Genomic DNA, 18,541 nt, shown 5'->3' on the forward strand with positions numbered 1-18,541 from the left:
CTGTGGCACCCCACAAGTAAGTGGCCACGGGTCCGAAACCTCCTCTCCCAGTGCTACCCTCTGGTACCTGCCAGAGAGGAAGGACTGGAACCACCGCAATACAGTGTTTCCAATGCCCAACCCCTCCAGGCGGTCCAGGAGGATACCGTGGTCAACGGTATCAAAAGCCGCTGAGAGGTCGAGGAGAACAAGGAAGGAGCATTCACCCCTATCCAGAGCCCTCCTCATATCATCCACCAAGGCGACCAAGGCCGTTTCTGTCCCATGCCCAGGCCTGAAGCCCGACTGAAATGGGTCTAGATAATCAGTTTCTTCCAAGTGTGCCTTCAACTGCACCGCCACCACCCGCTCAATCACCTTGCCCAAAAATGGCAGATTTGAGACTGGGCGAAAGTTGTTCAGAACTTGAGGATCCAAGGAGGGCTTCTTTAAGAGCGGTCTTATCACTGCCTCCTTGAGGGCTGATGGCATCACTCCCTCCTCAAGGGAGGCGTTCACCACCGCCTTGATCCCCTCACCCAGTCTCTCTCTGCAGCTCATAATGAGCCAAGATGGGCAAGGATCAAGTAAGCAGGTGGTTGGCCTTACAGATGAAAGCACCTTGTCCACTTCATCAGGAGGAAGAAGCTGGAACCGATCCCACAAAACCGGTTTGCCACAGGCCGCCTCTTGCTCACTAACTGTATCCACAGTGTGCAGAGTAACACACCTAATCTGATCAATTTTATCTGCAAAGTGCCTTGCCAAAGCCTCACAGGAGGCCTTAGAATGCTCCAGTGGTTCCGGAGCCACAGGACCGACCAGGCTCCGGACCACTTGGAACAGCCTCCTGGGACAGCACTCTGCAGACGCGATGGAGGCAGCATAATATTCCTTTTTTGCTGCCTTCACCGCCACGTGATAGGCTGAAGATATAGCTCTAGCCCGTGTCTGATCATCTTTGGAGCGAGACTTCCGCCACCGGCGCTCTAGCCGTCTCACCTCCTCTTTCAGAGCTTGTAACCGCGGATTGAACCATGGTGCAGTCCGAGCCCTGTTCAGGGGGAGAGGGCGTTTCGGAGCCACCCGATCTAATGCCCCAGTGATTGCGGCATTCCAGCCACCCACCAGGGTCTCGACCGAGTGGCCGTTGGCATGCCCCAGAGAATCCCCAAGCGCGTTCAGGAATCCATTTGGATCCATAAGACGCCTGGGGCGGACCATTTTACTGGGTCCTCCACCCCTGCGGAGGGGTTGTGGAACCGAGAAGTCCAACATCACCAGATAGTGATCTGACCATGACAAGGGGGTGGTGGATATACCCCCGACTTCCAGATCACTCCCCGCTTCTCCAGAAACAAACACAAGGTCTAGTGCATGACCGGCTACATGGGTGGGCCCAGTTAGAATATGGTGCAGCTCCCAGGAGGCCATGGTCTCCATGAAGTCCCGAGGTGCTCCTGTGAGGATGGCCTCCGAATGTACATTGAAGTCCCCCAAGACCAGTAAGTTAGGGGACTGTACACGCACATCAGAGACCACCTCAAGCACCTCGGCCAGGTAGTCAGTCGTGCAGCGGGGTGGACGGTACACGAGCAGAATCCCCAGACTGCCCTTCGGGCCCAACCTCCAGTACATGCACTCAACAACCTTGGTCTCCCGGAGAGGGGGTCTGGTGAAGACCAAGGACTCTCGGTAGATAACAGCCACTCCCCCTCCCCGATCCCCAGCCCTCGGCTGCTGTGCATACGAAAATCCAGCTGGACACATGGCTGCAAGGGTTGGAGCAGCAGCCTCGGCCAGCCAGGTCTCTGTAATACATGCCAGGTCTGCACCCTCATCCAGGATCATGTCATGGATGAGGGAGGTTTTCTGGGTAACAGACCTGGCATTGCAGAGCAGCAAACGAAGGCCAGAAGATGGGGTCACGCCTCCCCCAGCCATCCTTTGGCTCTGGACAGGCCCGGAGCAGGGGACAGATACTACACATCTCTCCCTTGTTCCCCTTAGCTGGCATGGCCTGCCCCTAGCGCTCCGCCAGCGCCTGCCGCCCAGCCTCGGTATGTTCTGGCCCCCAACACTCCCCCCACTGCCTCCATCAGGTGGACACATGCCCCCTCGCTCCCGCCTATCAGGCAGGCTACCCACCCCTAAAAACACAACAAAATCCCCCCCAACAAAATAAAACAAACAAACAAAACAATTAATTTTTTTGGAATCATGGAGCGGAGTCGGCTGGGTCGGATTCCGGGGGGAGGGACGGAGTGCCTCCCCCCCACTGCGGAAGCCCCACAACAGAACAAGGTAAGGGATTCGTACATCCCTAATGGCAGGCCATTTGGCCATTTGGGAATTACGTCTTAATCATGAGTGATAGATGTGTGAAGTCTCCTTTGTGGACGTGGACAAGCAACAAATGGTACTCAGTCCTAATCAATATATTATCAGTTTCTAGGTGTAATAATTTCCTCCAGAATTCCAAGGAATCATTCTTTCTCCAGTTCTAGAAGTAATGGCTTCATCTTTTTTTTGCAGTCCTAAATGAGCCCAAGTTTTCTTCAGAACTGGGAAGCAGGCTCACAGTGAATGCCTTAAAGTAGGGATGGGGAACATGAAGCCCTCCAGAAGTTGGAGGACTGCTATCATCTGTCACCATTGGCTATGCAGGCCAGGGCTGACGGGTTTGCATTCCAACAACATCTGGAGGGCCACATGTTTCCTGCCTCTGCCTTAAGGAATGGTACTCTAACTATTCCTATCAGTTTATTTTTTCCCCCCATATGCAGCTCTTTATAGCCTACCCCCCCACTGAACTTGTGAACGCTTCTGTTTTTGCAGGGGGGTATGTAATAGTTGTTGGGTTGGCAGAATCCTCCTTTTCACAGTATCCTCCAGTATCCTCTTTTTCACAGCAAAAAGGAAAGTATCCTTCTTTTCAAAAGTATCCTATCCTCCTCTTTTTCAAAAGTATCATCCTCCTTTTGAAAAGTATCCTATCCTCCTCCTTCCTTTTCAAAAGAATCCTTTTCAAAAGCATCCTCCTTTTCAAAAGTATCACAGTAAAAGGAAAAGTATCCTCCTTTTCACAGTATCCTTCTTTTCACAAAATCCTCCAGTATCCTCCCTGAGTCCACAGTATCCTCCTGTAATAATTGTTGGGCTCACAGTATCCTCCTTTTGGGGGGGGGGGGTTTCTTAAGATATCAGTAGTATGATACACAGTCTGTAGAATAAATTCACAGAACAAAATTTCATAGAGTTCAGTGCAATTCATCTCCCAGCAAGTAAGACTGTAGCTGTTTGTGCATCTGCCACAGAATCTCTCCATGTTGCTGAGGATTCTGGGCTGTGTTTTATGGTGCCTGTTTAGCTGACATGGCCAATAGGCAAGCCCTGTGGGGGTCTGATCTGAGGACCAAAGTAGATGTGCGTTGATTTTCTTGTTTCCATGTCTTTCCCATTCACATGTAAAGCAGGCACTGAGGTCTAATTTTATTTTCAAAAGGACCACATGGGGGAGAGGAGCTCAGCCCCTCACCACGCCTGGCTCAAGTACTGGAACTGAGCTGGGATGGGAAGAAAAGTGCCTGAGGTAACCACACAGGGAGGTAAGGTAGGTGGGCAGGCTCAGTTCCCCTTACTCATTAACACATCCTTCTGTTTTTTATTTAAAAGAAAAAAAACAGATGCATCAGTTCACGTATTCAGCTTACAGTATGAAGCAGCTTACAGAAATAAAATGTTAGCCTTCATTGATATAGCTTTTATTAAGATATTCCAAGAGATGTAAAAAAAAAGAAAAAGATCCCAGTCTTCTAGTAGTGGCAGTAGCAATATATGTCTACTCTATTCTTCTGCCTTCATACCCAGAGGCTTACAGCAACAGCATACAAGAGAATCAATGCAAACATTATGGAGGATAAGGCTATCAATAACTACTAGTCCTGGTGGATATATGCTACCTCCAGTATGAGAGGCAGTATGCCTCTGTACACCAGTTGTTGGGAAACTTGAGCGGGAGGGCGCTGTTGCACTCATGTCCTGCCTGTGGGCTTCTCATGGGCAGCTGGTTGGCCATTATGCGAACAGAACGCTGGCCTAGAGAGGCCTTTGCGCTGATTCAGCAGGGCTCTTATGTTCTCATAACAAAATACAAATGAACCAAAAGCAGTGATAAAAAGTGTGTGCATTAACATTAAAAATAGGCAGCAATTAAAAGTTACACAAAAACAAGAGTGTCTTCAGTTTCTCGTAAAAGGAACTCTAGGAGGGCCCTGATAGATTTTGCTCTGGAGCTAATTGCAATGACTGTTATAGTCTTTCCTTGACAAATATGAACATACCATGTCGTTGTTTTTTAATAGACGCATGCTTGATGTTAAAATTAAGATCTCCTCGCCCTGCCCCTCAAGGCACACACTTTATACATGAATGAGACAGACGCATGAGCAGACAAGTATGGCTCCCCCAGTCACATCAAGTTTGCATCCTTCAGAGTTAGGCTGGCTACTTATGCATAACCAAAAAAGAGGAAATACATAACAAAAAAAGGACATAGATTTGCATAAAATTTGCATGTGCTAATTTATGTGTATAGATGCAACTCTATAAATAACTGCTATAATTTCGATCAGTGGTGCAGAATCTTTTTCTGGTGGGGTCTGGAATGAACCCTACCAGACCCTCCATGAGACAGATGTTGAGTGCCAAGCCATGTGGTGTGTTTGTAGTCAGAGAAGACAGTCTCTTAGAAAATAGCCTTTATTATGCGAACGAGCAGATCAACATAGCTTCAGGTTGCAGACTTTCTCAGCCTCCAGCAATATAGAGCCAAGATCTCTAGTCAGCTTTGCACAATACTACATAGACTACCCGAAGATCTAGGGATGTTGCAAGTGCCTGACTGGGCCTGGGAGTCTGGTGGACTCCTCCACGCTCCCACGGACCTGCTCACTGAGCTGTGGGTGCTTGCGGGCATGCTTGTTGAGCGCTGTGTGGTCTGGGAGTGCCCTGCAGCCTCCCACTCCTCCATGTGAGCTACCAGTTTTGCGGAAGATGGGGCTCTGTCTTTTTTGTATATCTACTGTTGCACACAATGGTGGTTGCAAAGGGCTGTTTCTGCAACTTTAGAGGCATAAAGGGGCTAGTGATGTCAGAGAATTCCACCATGGATCTCGGTGAGGCCGAATGCCAGTGCATTCGGCCCCCCGAAATCTGTGGTGGAACAAAGCCCCCGCACCCCCCCCATGAAAGGTGCATGAAACGGAGCACTTACCTGCTGCCGTCCGTGCTGACTTGCAAATGGCGGCCATGCTGCGGCTGCCATTCGCTTCCTCATCATAGCTGTGATAGGCTAAGTAAATAATTACGTAGCCTATCACGGCTAATGCAGGGATGCCATTTGTGTCCCTGCGGAGGCCGTGATAGGCTACATAAGTATTTACGTAGCCTATCACGGCAAGCTAAAAAAAAAAAACAGCATACGCAAATGGTGGCAGCTATGGCGGCCGCCATTTGCATTCCCTTTTTTTTCGCTGTTTTAGCCTACGTAAATATTTACGTAAGCTATTACGGCGAAAAAAAAGGGGAACGCAAATAGCATAGTGGGCGCTATTTGCGTTCCTTTCCCCCCCAGTGTAATAGCTTACGTAAATTTTTACGTAGGCTAAAACGGTGAAAAAAAAGGAATGCAAATGGCGCCCACTACGCTATTTGTGTTCCCCCCCTTTTTTTTGCTGTAATAGCTTACGAAATTATTTACATAGGCTAAAACAGTGAAAAAAAGGGAACGCAAATGGCGGCCACCGTAGCCGCTGCCATTTGTGTACGCTGTTATTTTTTTTTTTGGCTGCAGGCTGCCCAGCGGCCGGATGTCCGGCTGCGGGCAGCCCCGGCTGGTGGCTCTGCAGAATCTCCGTGGAGTGGAGCTGGCTGGGTTAGGATTTCGGGGGGAGGTGCGGAGCTCCTCCCCCCACCGCGAATTACCCCGTCGAAAAGGTAAGTGACTTTTGTACATCCCTAAAAGGGGCCCTCTACAACTCCAGTGTTGCAGAAATTGTCCTTTATGGCCACCCTTGTGTGCAGCATTAGATATACAAAAAAGACAGAGCCTGATGTTCCACAAAACTGGCAGCTCACATGGAGGAGTGAGAAGCTGCGGGGCACTCCCAGACCACTTGCCGAGCCGTCCAGGGGCTCGCCCGGCTTGTGCACTTGATGGGCACCCATGCTCAGCCGGCACGGGTGAGTCCATGCATCCCTACAATGATCCCTTTGATGGATGCACTATTGCTAGGAGAGTTGCAACAAAATTGGTGCCAGCCAACAGTATAAAACCTGAGTGCCTTTTCTAGTCCTGCCCTCAGGGAGGTTCTTCCCCTGGGACCTGTTTTGATGGGACAACCTTGTAGAATGCTTCCTGAAGTTGCTCCTCCCTCTTGACCCAATGTCTGATTCTGGCATCCATCACTCCCAACACCTCCCTCCCCATCTTGTATTCTCACAGATGGAGCAGGTTCTGTTTGGCTTTGAACCAACTGGATAACTGGCATCTGGAAAGATTCCTCTCTTCCACTGTCTCCCTGTTCTATCTTCTAAAACCTTGGTAACTCCCCCACCACTTCGCCCTCTCCCTCATCAGACTCTGTTCCCATGCTCTCTCAACATGCTTCTGCAGAGATGCTGGGCCCAGTCCTTACACTGGATGGCCAGTGGGCATAGCCGTGCCTGCTGACATCATCTGGCCTTGCCCTTCCCCCATGTTAGGTGTTCTCCATGCTGAGAGAAGCCTGGAGAAAGAGGCTCTGCTGGCATGGGGAACAGCAGCTGCTCTTCCCTATGCTTGCAAAGCCCCAAGTTTCACGCGGTGCCTCAAGTCCCCATGTCGGTGCTACACAAAGTGGCTCTGCTAATACTGGAAGAAAAACTGCTCTTCCCTGCACTAGTAGAGTCCCCCGCAGCTGACATCCTGCACTGTTATCCCCAATTTCAGACTGGAGATAACAGTGGGGGCTACCTCCAAGGGTGATTCCTCCAGGGGATGGGGCTTGGAGGCCATGCCCCACCCCCTGGAGAACCCCAGAGGCTCCTCAAACCAGATTGGGGAGGCTGGAAGGCTGGATTAGGCCCATGGGCTGCAGGTTCTGCACCACTGATTTAAATAGTAATTCAATCAATGGAGGATGGTGGCTCTGATATCAGTGGGGTGATAAATCTGCTCCCGGTTTCACTCAGAACTGGAGATAGCGGAGAAATCAGCAACGGAACCAAATGAGTATGGATTTTGATGAATCCGACTGACAGATTCTGCAGCAGACTGGCGTTTCCCCTGTGGGGCAGCGTCCTCCAACTTGCGGACCATTTTTCTAACTTTCCTGATTTTGCACAAATTTTGTTGTCAAAAAAAATGCAGAAAATAAAAAACCCAGCCAAAAATGTGCAGCTCCCCATAGGCTGAAGCATGAAAATGTGCATTTTGGGGGGATTTTGCACATTTGGGGGGAATTTGTGCTTTTGTGTGATTTAGTTTATCAGAACTAAAAAAAAAAATCGATTCCGTCGATGGGTGGACTGTGGAATGAAAAGTGCCTGACACTCGACGAAACACAGGCGGAATAGGTTTTACACAATCTGTACATCCCTAGTCAGAAACAGTCAGAACTCTGAAGGAACTATCCAAGGATTCACTGCCCCACTGACATCGGAGCCACCAGCCTCCACCAAATACAAGACATCTTACCATAGTGTGGAAGACTGTGACCAGGCAGGGCCTGCTCACTCTGTTGGCCAGAAGCTACCTGTTGATGGGTAAGTTCAAGGCCCCTACTGCTGTTCCTCCCTATAGTTCTTTACCTTTAAACTGGACCCAGACCAGATAGCCCGCCAAATGAAGATGCCTTCAAACAGACGTGCGTCCTCTTTGAGGAATGTATAATTTTTTGAAAACAGCATCCTCTAGAATACAGTTTATTGTTCCTGTCTTAAGGTACCCGGAAGAGATTTTCAAGTAAGGGTCCAATTATATAATCCTTCAGGGTTTCTTTGTGCCAGGAGAATGGCTAAGCAGTGTGAGCTCCGTGCTCGTAGAATGTGGTCTATACAAACGAAGGACTTCATAAATCTGCCAACTGAAAGTGCTTAAAAGTTTTAATAACGCTTGAACCATAATCGTAAGGAATAACATGTGATCTGGTATAGATTTTACCACAATTGCATGTATAATTCAGAGCAGATGACATGAAAGATTGGATTGCTTTTCGCATATGTGACATATGAAAAATATTTCATGGGGATTTTGGCTATTACAGAAGTCAGTGTTCTGCTATCCAGTTCTCACTCATTCCAAGCGTGAAGCATCAATTATGTATTTATTTTATTAAGATTATTCCTCCATTTAAAGTGAGAAATTATCCTCATACCTACATTAAATATGACTGTATGTTATGAGAAAATGTTTGGTGTGCAGGCATTTCTGTCTTTGGCAAATGCATGAGTGCAAAATGTCAGTACATGAACTTAAATTCTGGGATTTGGTTTATTGCTTTCTGCCGGAATTCTCAGTGCTGAGATAGATATATGAACAGTTTTAGAGAAGGGAGCTACAGTAGGGGAACTAAAGAGGCCCATGCGCACAGGTGGAAGGATTGCCAATATGTTTTCATGCATTTCTAGTTGCATTATGGGGTTCATTGGCAAGAGTGATCCCCAGCCCCTAACTGGATAATGTCATCTTGCTGTCACTGCTTATTTCAGCCTTCATGGTCCTTTAATCTGCTCTCCTCCCTCAGCCACTGTGTGGCACACTGGGAGCCATGCTTGCTATGCAGGTGGGCTGGGCTGGCGTCAAGGATGGGCATGGCCGGGCACCTGCCAAGGGCCCACTCCTCAGCAGGGGTCCACTGACTAAAGCCCCCTGGAGTTGCCTCTCCTCTTCACCATTGCAACCTGCTTGTTTACCTGACTCTTGCTAGAGCCCAGACAACAGAGGTGGAGAGAAGGAGGAGCGGTAGATGCCACTATCTACTTGCTCACTGGTTCTCTGCCTGTCAAGAAAGCGTGTGAACTGAATGGGACTAACCTCTGAGCAGACTTGTATATGATTGTACTGTTAATTAATTTGAGGCACCATCTGATGCATGTTTAGACAGAAAAAAGTCCTACAGCTCCCAGCATTCCCCAGCCAGTAGGACTTTATTCTGTCTAAATATGCATAGGATTGCACCCTTCCTTAATCAAATTATCATACCTTGGGCCCTGTGCTTGTCAAGAATGTACTCTGCCACTGGGCTGTGGATTTAAAATCCCTGATGAAGGGAGAGATGTGGCCACCATGCCTTCTACCTCCGGTTCCCTTCGTTAGCCCTTCGATCCATCTCTCCTCTCTCCCACCTGCAGTGCCAGCTCCAGGTTTTAAGGGCCCTTGGGCAAGAGACTCTCATGGGCCCCCGCGCTTGGTGAATCTACTTCCTCACCACCATTGACACCAGCTTCTGTTGCTCCTCATCCTCTTTCTCATCATAGCTATCGCTTGCTTACTTGACAGGCAGGTCATCTTCAGCATCTCCTGATCACCACCACTGCTGTCTGGGCCAGAACTAGAGGCAGGTGAACAAGCAAGTTGCAGTGGTGAAGATGAGGAGCAACTCCAGGCGTTTCTTGTCAGTGGGCTCCTGCTGGAGTGTTGGTCTTCACTTCAGTAGGCACCCAACCATATCTGCCATTGACACCAGCCCTGTGTGTGAATATCAGGAGGGAAGCAGCTGGGAGGGTGTGTGTGTTAAACCTCCCCAAGCACACTGGTCCCAATCCAGATCAGGGGCCTGTACACTTAGTAAGTAAAAAGTAAAGGGGCAGCTGAATGCTAGTGCATTAACAATAATATACAATTTGGCCTTTAGGTAGAAGGAATGGGGAAGCCCTCTGCTTGAGACGTTGGAGAACTACAAGCTGCCGAGGTAGACAGGACCAGGTTTGTTGCATCAGTGGTCTGACTCAGGTTAAGGTGACTTCATATGTCCAAAGGCATAACATGAATTTTTAAGTTGTCAGCTCCCCCCCCCCCCAGTTCAAATCACTCCATTTAAGAGGTCCACTTCAGCATATATTCAGACTGGTTTAATGTGGTAGACCATGTCTCTTTCCTGCCTTCCCTTGGATATTTAATTGTGTGTGAATATTTTGGCAGAGAAGGTAGTATACGCTAAACTACGTCAACAGGAAGATTTATGGTGCTCTCTTGTGTAGCTCACAGGGGAAAAAAACATACTTCAGGCAACAGTTCTAGCTTTTCCAGCCACCGTGCTTGAAGTATAGGTATCTCCTGCCTTTGTTTTATTCAGCACATTTATGAAATATGTTTATTTATTAATATAAAAAACCAAATTAAAATCAAACATATATAAACCTAAAAACACTTACAGGAAGTATGGAAGTTTCTGAATGTTTATATGTTGCTTAAGCCTAGGAGGTGCTGGGTTTATAAATTGGTATTCTAAGAGATAGGCTAGTTCGTGTAATACAGTCACATCTTCTGAGTTCTTATAAATACATTAATTGAGACTGAGATATTCCAAAGCTTTTTGTCTCCAAACTTAATCACGTTTGCATACCTAATTAACTTATTAAGCAGTGTTTGAAAGTCTCGGCCTAAAGCAATGTTCTACAAAGGTGAAAAGAATGGGATGAGGAATATGGAACTGTTTCTTTTCTTTTCCTGTTCTTCTGGGGTTCATTTTTCTTTCTTTTCTGAGAAAAGCCATGTGTCCTTGCACAGGCTTGCTTAGGGTGATACCAGCAGCACTTTACAATTCCAGGAAGACAGAAGCAAGGGAGCTCTAATGAATATGTTAGCATGAAATTTATACTTGCAGGCACCTGCTCTCCAGTCAACTGTGTTAATGCCTGGCACAACCTGAATCCCAGTGAGACTTCCTGTGTCTTTCCACCCTTGCAGAAGCCAAGTCACTTTCTCTAATGCATTTTGAGCCACCTGTAGACCAGTCCAGCTGTGTAAATTGCACTGAGATAAACCATCTAAGGCAGCCTGGAAAGGAAGTCTCTTCCAAATATGATTCTCACCACCACCACCACCACCACCACCACCACCACACTGAGATGAAAATGACAGTTTATATTTAGTCCTTCAAATTGCAGATAAAGGGGAGTCAATTATCCCATTTGTTATTCAGTACTTTTACAAAGGTTATAAATAATACTAGATCATCACATGTGTGTTCAATCTAGTATTTTGTTTATCACAACATAATCCACAGCCAGATCTTACGTTTGGTTTAAAGTAAGCCCTTAAGAGAACAGCCATGCAGCACAATCTTATCCTTGTTTACTCAGAAGCTCCCTAGAAAGCGTTTGCAGCATTAGTTTAACAGCTTCACATGCAAAAAAAAAAAAAGAAAGAAAAAAAGCTGGTCATGATCCAGCCAAGGTTCAATATGCTTAGGTCTCATGTGTTTAACTCTCCTACTGAAATCCGTAAGATGTGTTGTATAATCCTAAATGCATTTACCAAGAAGCAAATCTTTACTGGCTGGGCCTACAAGGAAGGGGCCTACAAGGCCATTGAGTCCAACCCCCTGCTCAATGCAGGAAACCAAGTCAGAGCATCCCTGACAGATGGCTGTCCAGCCTCGTCTTGAACGCCTCCAGTGTGGGAGTCCCCACTACCTCCCTAGGTAATGGCTTCCATTGTCACATTGCTCTAACAGTCAGGATGTTTTTCCCAATGTTCAGCCGGAATCTGGCTTCCTGTAACTTGAGCCCATTATTCCGGGTCCTGCACTCTGGGATGATCGAGAAGAGATCCTTCCTCTCTGTGACAACCTTTCAAGTCCTTGAAGAGCGCTATCATATCTCCCCTCAGTCTTCTCTTCTCAAGGCTAAACATGCCCAGTTCTTTCAGTCTCTCCTCATAGGGCTTTGTTTCCAGTCCCCTGATCATCTTTGTTGCCCTCCTCTGAACCCTCTCCAGTTTGTCTGCATCCTTCTTAAAGTGTGGTGCCCAGAACTGGACACAGTACTCCAGATGAGTCCTAACCAGTGCTGAGTAGAGGGGAACTAGTACTTCCTGGGATTTGGAAGCTATGCTTCTATGAATGCAGCCCAAAAGAGCATTGGCCTTTTTTGCAGCCACATCACATTGTTGGCTCATATTCAGCTTGTGATCGACAACAATTCCAAGATCCTTCTCGCTTGTAGTGTTGTTGAGCCACGTATCCCCCATCTTGTAACTGTGCATTTGGTTTCTTTTTGCTAGGTGCAGAACTTGGCATTTATCCCTATTAAATGTCATTCTGTTGTTTTCTGCCCAATACTCCAGTCTATCAAGATCACTTTGAATTTTGTTTCTGTCTTCCAAAGTATTAGCTATCCCGCCCAGTTTGGTGTCATCTGCAAATTTGATCAGCATTCCCTGCACCTCCTCCTCCAAGTCATTAATAAAAATGTTGAAGAGCACTGGGCCTAGGATTGAGCCCTGTGGTACCCCACTCGTTACCTCTCCCCAGTTTGAGAAGATCCCATTGATAAGCACTCTTTGAGTCCGATTCTGTAGCCAACTGTGGATCCACCAGATCGTTGTTTCGTCTAGCCCACTTTGAGCTAGTTTGCTCATCAGGATATTTTGGGGCACTTTGTCGAAAGCTTTGCTGAAGTCGAGGTATATGATGTCTACAGCATTCCCACGGTCCACAAAGGAGGTTACTTGATCAAAAAATGAGATCAGATTCGTCTGGCAGGATTTGTTCTTGACAAATCCATGTTGGCTTCGAGTCATAATATCACAACAATCTAGAGTTCAACAACCCATAACAGAGGTTAGCGTTATGTGCAAACCAGGCCAGTCTTTGTATGGGATAAGCAGGCTGTGACTGAATATGCTGCTACTATTGATAAACTGTATTTTAAAATAATAATTATAATATTCTGCTCCACAGAAAATTATGAAATATATTAAAATATAGTTAAACAAGTTTTAGGGTATCGAAATCAGATTGATTATGTCCTTTGCAGCCAAAGATGGAGAAGCTCTATACAGTCAGTAAAAAAAGACCTGGAGCTGACTGTGGCTCAGATCACGAGCTGCTTCTTGCAAAATTTCGGCTGAAATTGAAGAACGTCGGGAAAACCACTAAACCATTCAGGTATGACCTAAATCATATCCCTTATGAATATACAGTGGAGGTGAGGAATAGATTTAAGGGATTAGACCTGATAGACAGAGTGCCTGAGGAACTATGGATGGAGGTCCGTAACATTGTTCAGGAGGCAGCAACAAAATCCATCCCAAAGAAAAAGAAATGCAAGAAAGCCAAGTGGCTGTCTGAGGAGGCTTTACAAGTAGCTCAGGAAAGAAGGGAAGCGAAAAGCAAGGGAGAAAGGGGAAGATATATCCAATTGAATGCAGAGTTCCAGAGAATAGCAAGGAGAGACAAGAAGGCCTTCTTAAATGAACAATGCAAAGAAATCGAGGAAAACAATGGGAAAGACTAGAGCTCTCTTCAAGAAAATCAGAGATCTCAAGGGAACATTTTGTGCAAAGACGGGCATGATAAAGGACAAAGAAGGCAGGGACCTCATAGAAGCAGATGAGATTAAGAAGAGGTGGCAAGAATACACAGAAGAACTATACAGGAAAGATCTGAATGTCCCTGATAGCCATGATAGTGCGGTCACGGAACTTGAGCCGGACATCCTCAAGAGTGAAGTCAAGTGGGCCTTAGGAAGCATTAGTAACAACAAAGCTAACGGAGATGACAGTATTCCAGCTGAGCTATTTAAAATCCTAAAAGATGATGCTGTTAAAAGTGCTGCACTCAATATGCCAACAAATTTGGAACACTCAGCAGTGGCCGCAAGACTGGAAAAGGTCAGTTTACATTCCAGTTCCAAAGAAGGGCAACGCCAAAGAGTGTTCGAACAATTGCGCTCATTTCACATGCCAGCAAGGTGATGCTCAAAATCCTACAAGCTAGGCTTCAGCAGTATGCGAACCTAGAACTACCGGAAGTACAAGCTGGGTTTCGAAGAGGCAGAGGAACTAGAGATCAAATCGCCAACGTTCGCTGGATCATGGAGAAAGCAAGAGAATTCCAGAAAAACGTCTATTTCTGCTTCATTGACTACGCTAAGCCTTTGATTGTGTGGATCACAACAAACTGTGGCAAATTCTTAAAGTGATGGGAATACCAGACCACCTTACCTGTCTGCTGAGAAACCTGTATGAGGGTCAAGAAGCAACAGTAAGAACTAGACATGGAACAAGCGATTGGTTCAAAATTGGGAAAGGAGTACGACAAGGCTGCATATTGTCACGCTGCTTATTTAACTTATATGCAGAGTACATCATGAGAAATGCCGGGTTGGATGAATCACAGGTCGGAATTAAGATTGCCAGGAGAATTATCAACAACCTCCGATACGCAGATGATACCACCTTAATGGCAGAAAGCGAAGAGGATCTAAAGAGCCTCTTGTTGAGGGTGAAAGAGGAGAGTGCAAAAGCTGGTTTGAAACTCAACATTAAAAAAATGAAGATCATGGCATCTGGCCCCATCACCTCCTGGCGTATAGAAGGGGAAGAAATGGAAGCTGTGACAGATTTTATTTTCTTGGGCTCCAAGATCACTGCAGACGATGACTGTAGCCATGAAATTAAAAGACGCTTGCTCCTTGGGAGGAAAGCTATGGCAAACCTAGACAGCATAGTAAGAAGCAGAGACATCACCTTGCCGACAAAGGTCCGTCTAATCAAAGCTATGGTTTTCCCAGTAGTAATGTATGGCTGTGAGAGCTGGACTATAAGGAAGGCTGAGCGCCGAAGAATTGATGCTTTCGAACTGTGGTGCTGGAGAAGACTCTGACGAGTGCCCTGGACTGCAAGGAGGTCCAATCAGTCAATCCTAAAGGAAATCAACCCTGAGTGCTCATTGGAAGGACAGATACTGAAGCTGAAGCTCCAATATTTTGGCCACCTAATGCGAAGAGAAAACTCTCTGGAAAAGACCCTGATGCTGGGAAAGACTGAAGGCTAAAGGAGAAGGGGACGGCAGAGGATGAGATGGCTAGATAGCATCACCGATGCAATGAATATGAACTTGAGCACGCTCCGGGAGAGAGCGCAGGACAGGAAGGCCTGGCGTGCTATGGTCCATGGGGTCACGAAGAGTCGGACACGACTGAACGACTGAACAACAATGAAATCAGGCTACATTAAACTGTATGTGAAAGAGTTGCATGTTTCACAGAGAGAATTCATTCCAGAAGAGTTTAAAAAGTAAAATATCTTTCTGGGAACTGCAAAATGAAAAGAAGGAAAGAAAGACCATATCTGATTTTGACTCCAGACTGAATATTATAATGAGATTAGTAACTCAAATTCAATAAAACTGATAAATAAGATATTGCTGAAATACAGCAAAGCAGTTCAAATGACTTGAGAGCATCTTTTCCCTCTAAAGGTCAACATAATTGCTAGCTTTTTTCTCCTCCCTTGTGCAAATTCGGCAAGTTGCAGACTGTGCTATTAATAGGAGTGTCCCAAAGAGGAAAATGAAAGTCTTTGCATTATAAACATTATAAAATAAGTAGTAAAATACAGATGAAAAACTGTAAGTCAAGTAAAAGGGAATCAGTTAAAAATCGCTTGCTTGACAGTGCAATTAAATTTCTAAATTGAAGGTGTAGGATTGCACCAGTGTTAGATGCTCAGGCCTCTCCAGTCTTGCTGTTCCTTCCCAACTCTGTGGTGCATGATGGGACCACAGAGCAATGGAGGCTTTTACCAATGTTCACCCACAGAGTTGCAGCAGTGCAGTGCAGCATCTCAGATCAGTTAGTTATGCTGGCACCACTCTGTTGCAATGCCGATGCACCTGTTACCTGTTGGCTCATCTGCTTATAGAGTGGGAGAACTAGGGCTCTCAGAGAAATCCACAGTGGAATCAATTGAGTTTGGATTTCTGTGAATCCAACCTGCAGATTCTGCAGCACACTGGATTTTCCTGAGTTGAATGGATTTTGTGGACTTGCGCACCTTTTTTCTTTTCTTTTTTAACTTTCCTGAATTTTATTTATGTCAATTTAGTTGTAGAAAAATATGTATTATTTTTTCTAACAGCCCCAAATGTGCATTCCCCCATAGGCTAAAGCATGAAAATGCACATGGGGGGGGGGGATATGTGCATTTGGGTGGTTTCATGTATTTTCGCAAGCACTAATTTGTGCAAATGTGAATTTTGCACAAATTCGGGAACCTGGAAAAATTCTGATTCCAATTCCATCAATGAGTGGATGATGGAATGAAAGACACCTGACAATCCATGAGATGCAGATGGAACAGATTTTACTAAATCTGTACATCCCTAGAGAGAACTAATGCAAGGGTTCTCTATTTTAGGTGCTGCCCTTCCTGTGACCCGCTCATTCTCTGGTGAGTATCCTTTTGTTTGTTTTGCCAGTTGGTAGCCAGAAGCAGGAAACAGGTCACTCTATGAGTTAGCCCTTCCTGTAGAAATGCCTTTGATTACCTTACGTGGCTTTGCTGACTGTTTGTTCTCTTCTGACAAAAGACAGAAAAGGTGATTGTGGAAGTAGCAGTCAAAATACAAGTGACAGAGAAGGATGACCAAGGCAGGCACACTGGGAAGGAAGACAAAATCAAACAAAGCTAAAATTAGCAACAAAGGTAGCAGGGTGTCTCCGCATCTTCCTATGTTTACACTCAAGTAAGGAGCTCAGTTTTATAGGTTCTCTTGTTAATGATTAAGCTCTGTAAATATAAACTTTGGCAAAGTACAGAAATGTCATACAAAGAGCTATTTGTGAAATTACATCTCTGAAAGCTTAATAATTCAAATGTTCTGTGTTACCACAGACTGCTCTCTGTGTCTTCGTTTGTGTGAACTTGCATCTATAGACATATACCTGAGAAACACAAAATGTTAGGATCTTTTGCAGAGGTGTAGGTCCCGCGTGGCAGACTATACAATGTGCCAGACTAAAATGGGGAAAATTAGCTGAAGAATACCCTCAGAGACTTAATTCTAAAGTGCACAAGCTTTATTTGACCACCACTGGAAGGAAAACTATTGGTTAGTACACCAATCATCAGGCTATTCTTAATAGCAGTGATAGAAAGAGTAAAGATGCATACATTTTGTTAAATAAGTTGCAAGGAAGGTGCTAGGGAAATGACAAGGTGGATCTTTGGTGGCCTAACTGCAATGAGGAAAACTCAAGCTTTAACAGCATCAGTTGGTCCATAGGAAGGGCAGACTGGACAGATTTTGAACATTATCAGGAGAGAAAAAAACAAGCAAAGTGGGTTTGTTTACCTTGTTCCAGAAGAAGAGGAACACAACAGGATTCAGTTCCTGGGATGTTCACAGTTACTTGGAAATTCATCGAGAGCACAGGCTACCTTGGCTTCTCAGGGCTTCTGGTCACAAGCCTAATGCCCAATTGAGGTCTCTGCCTACAGTGTACACAGTAGTCTTCTGTCCCACAGAGGCCAAGGTTTATATAGGTGATGATGGGTGACTGATGGGAGACTGAGCTGTTATTAGGAACCTTTGGACCTCACATGGTGCAGAACGCAGTTCAAAAATAATGGAGGGCAATGAAGCACTGCTTCTCCTGGGTTCCTGACTAACCTGAGGAAAATAATAAACACAAAGGAACTGAAGGAAAGAGGAAAGGCGGGGAGCTACCTAGATGTGAGACATGCTTTGCTCAAGACCCCACAAAACCATAGCAAAATGCCCTGAGCTCTTTGCTTGGCCACTGGGAGGCTAAACGATTGAGCTTAAAGAGAGCTTTAGCTATTGAGTGGTATAGAGATTAAATAAATAAATACAACACTGTAACAATCACATTGCTTACTTGCACTACGATGAATGGGCTCCTTGTGTCCTGAGTGACACATCAAACATCACTGGCTCCAATGTTATGGTCACATGTGCTATGCATAGGTCTCCTGGGGGAGCCAGGCAACTGTCTGTGTTCCCTGTGTGGTTGGGCATTGCAGCACCACTGAAATGGCTGTTGTCTAAATGCAGCAGTGGGTGCTTCACAGGGCATGAAGCCCTATCTGAGTATACAAGGTAGTGGATTTATCTGGGCATTTGTGAAGAAATGCCATGTATATAACTGTTTATGTGGTATAATGTTCTATAAATATTCTGTGGGGCCTCTGAGAGGCTATAATGTATCTGTGTAGGCCTGCAGCCTAGTGTTGTTACTGTGCTGAAGGCTTGCTTTAGTAGTAGCTGGTTGGTGACAATCTGAAAGGGTTGGGGAGAAAGATAGACGATCATTTGTAATAGTTTTAGATGGGGCCTGGATCAGGTAAATTCAGTTTTGATTGGCTGGGGATTCTAGCTAGGTGAAAAGAGAGGTTGAGCAATGACAGTTAAGGAATTGACTGTTAGGGGTTAAATTAGTCTGTGGTTGGTTGGTTGGTTGGTTAGGGAGAAGGTCTGCTGGTTGGTGGGTGGTGTTATAGAAGGCCTAGGAGAAAGCTGATGAGAAAGTGAATAGCTAAGGCCTGAAT

At 45.9% G+C, this 18,541-nt stretch overlaps 1 long non-coding RNA gene across 4 annotated transcripts in view; it reads left to right on the top strand.

Annotated features, from left to right (window-relative positions):
- Positions 1–18,541, top strand: part of LOC146345125 (uncharacterized) — a 45,921-nt gene that overhangs the window by 22,929 nt on the left and 4,451 nt on the right. For all 4 annotated transcript variants that reach the window (XR_014792446.1, XR_014792449.1, XR_014792447.1 and 1 more), the window contains 2 exons: positions 13,003–13,133; positions 16,388–16,420. This is a non-coding gene — a long non-coding RNA (uncharacterized LOC146345125). The remainder of the gene's footprint in view (positions 1–13,002; positions 13,134–16,387; positions 16,421–18,541) is intronic.

This window comes from Heloderma suspectum, chromosome 5 (genome assembly GCF_057233095.1).
Source record: "Heloderma suspectum isolate Gila_16-S chromosome 5, 16-S_ref, whole genome shotgun sequence".
NCBI lineage: Eukaryota > Metazoa > Chordata > Lepidosauria > Squamata > Helodermatidae > Heloderma > Heloderma suspectum.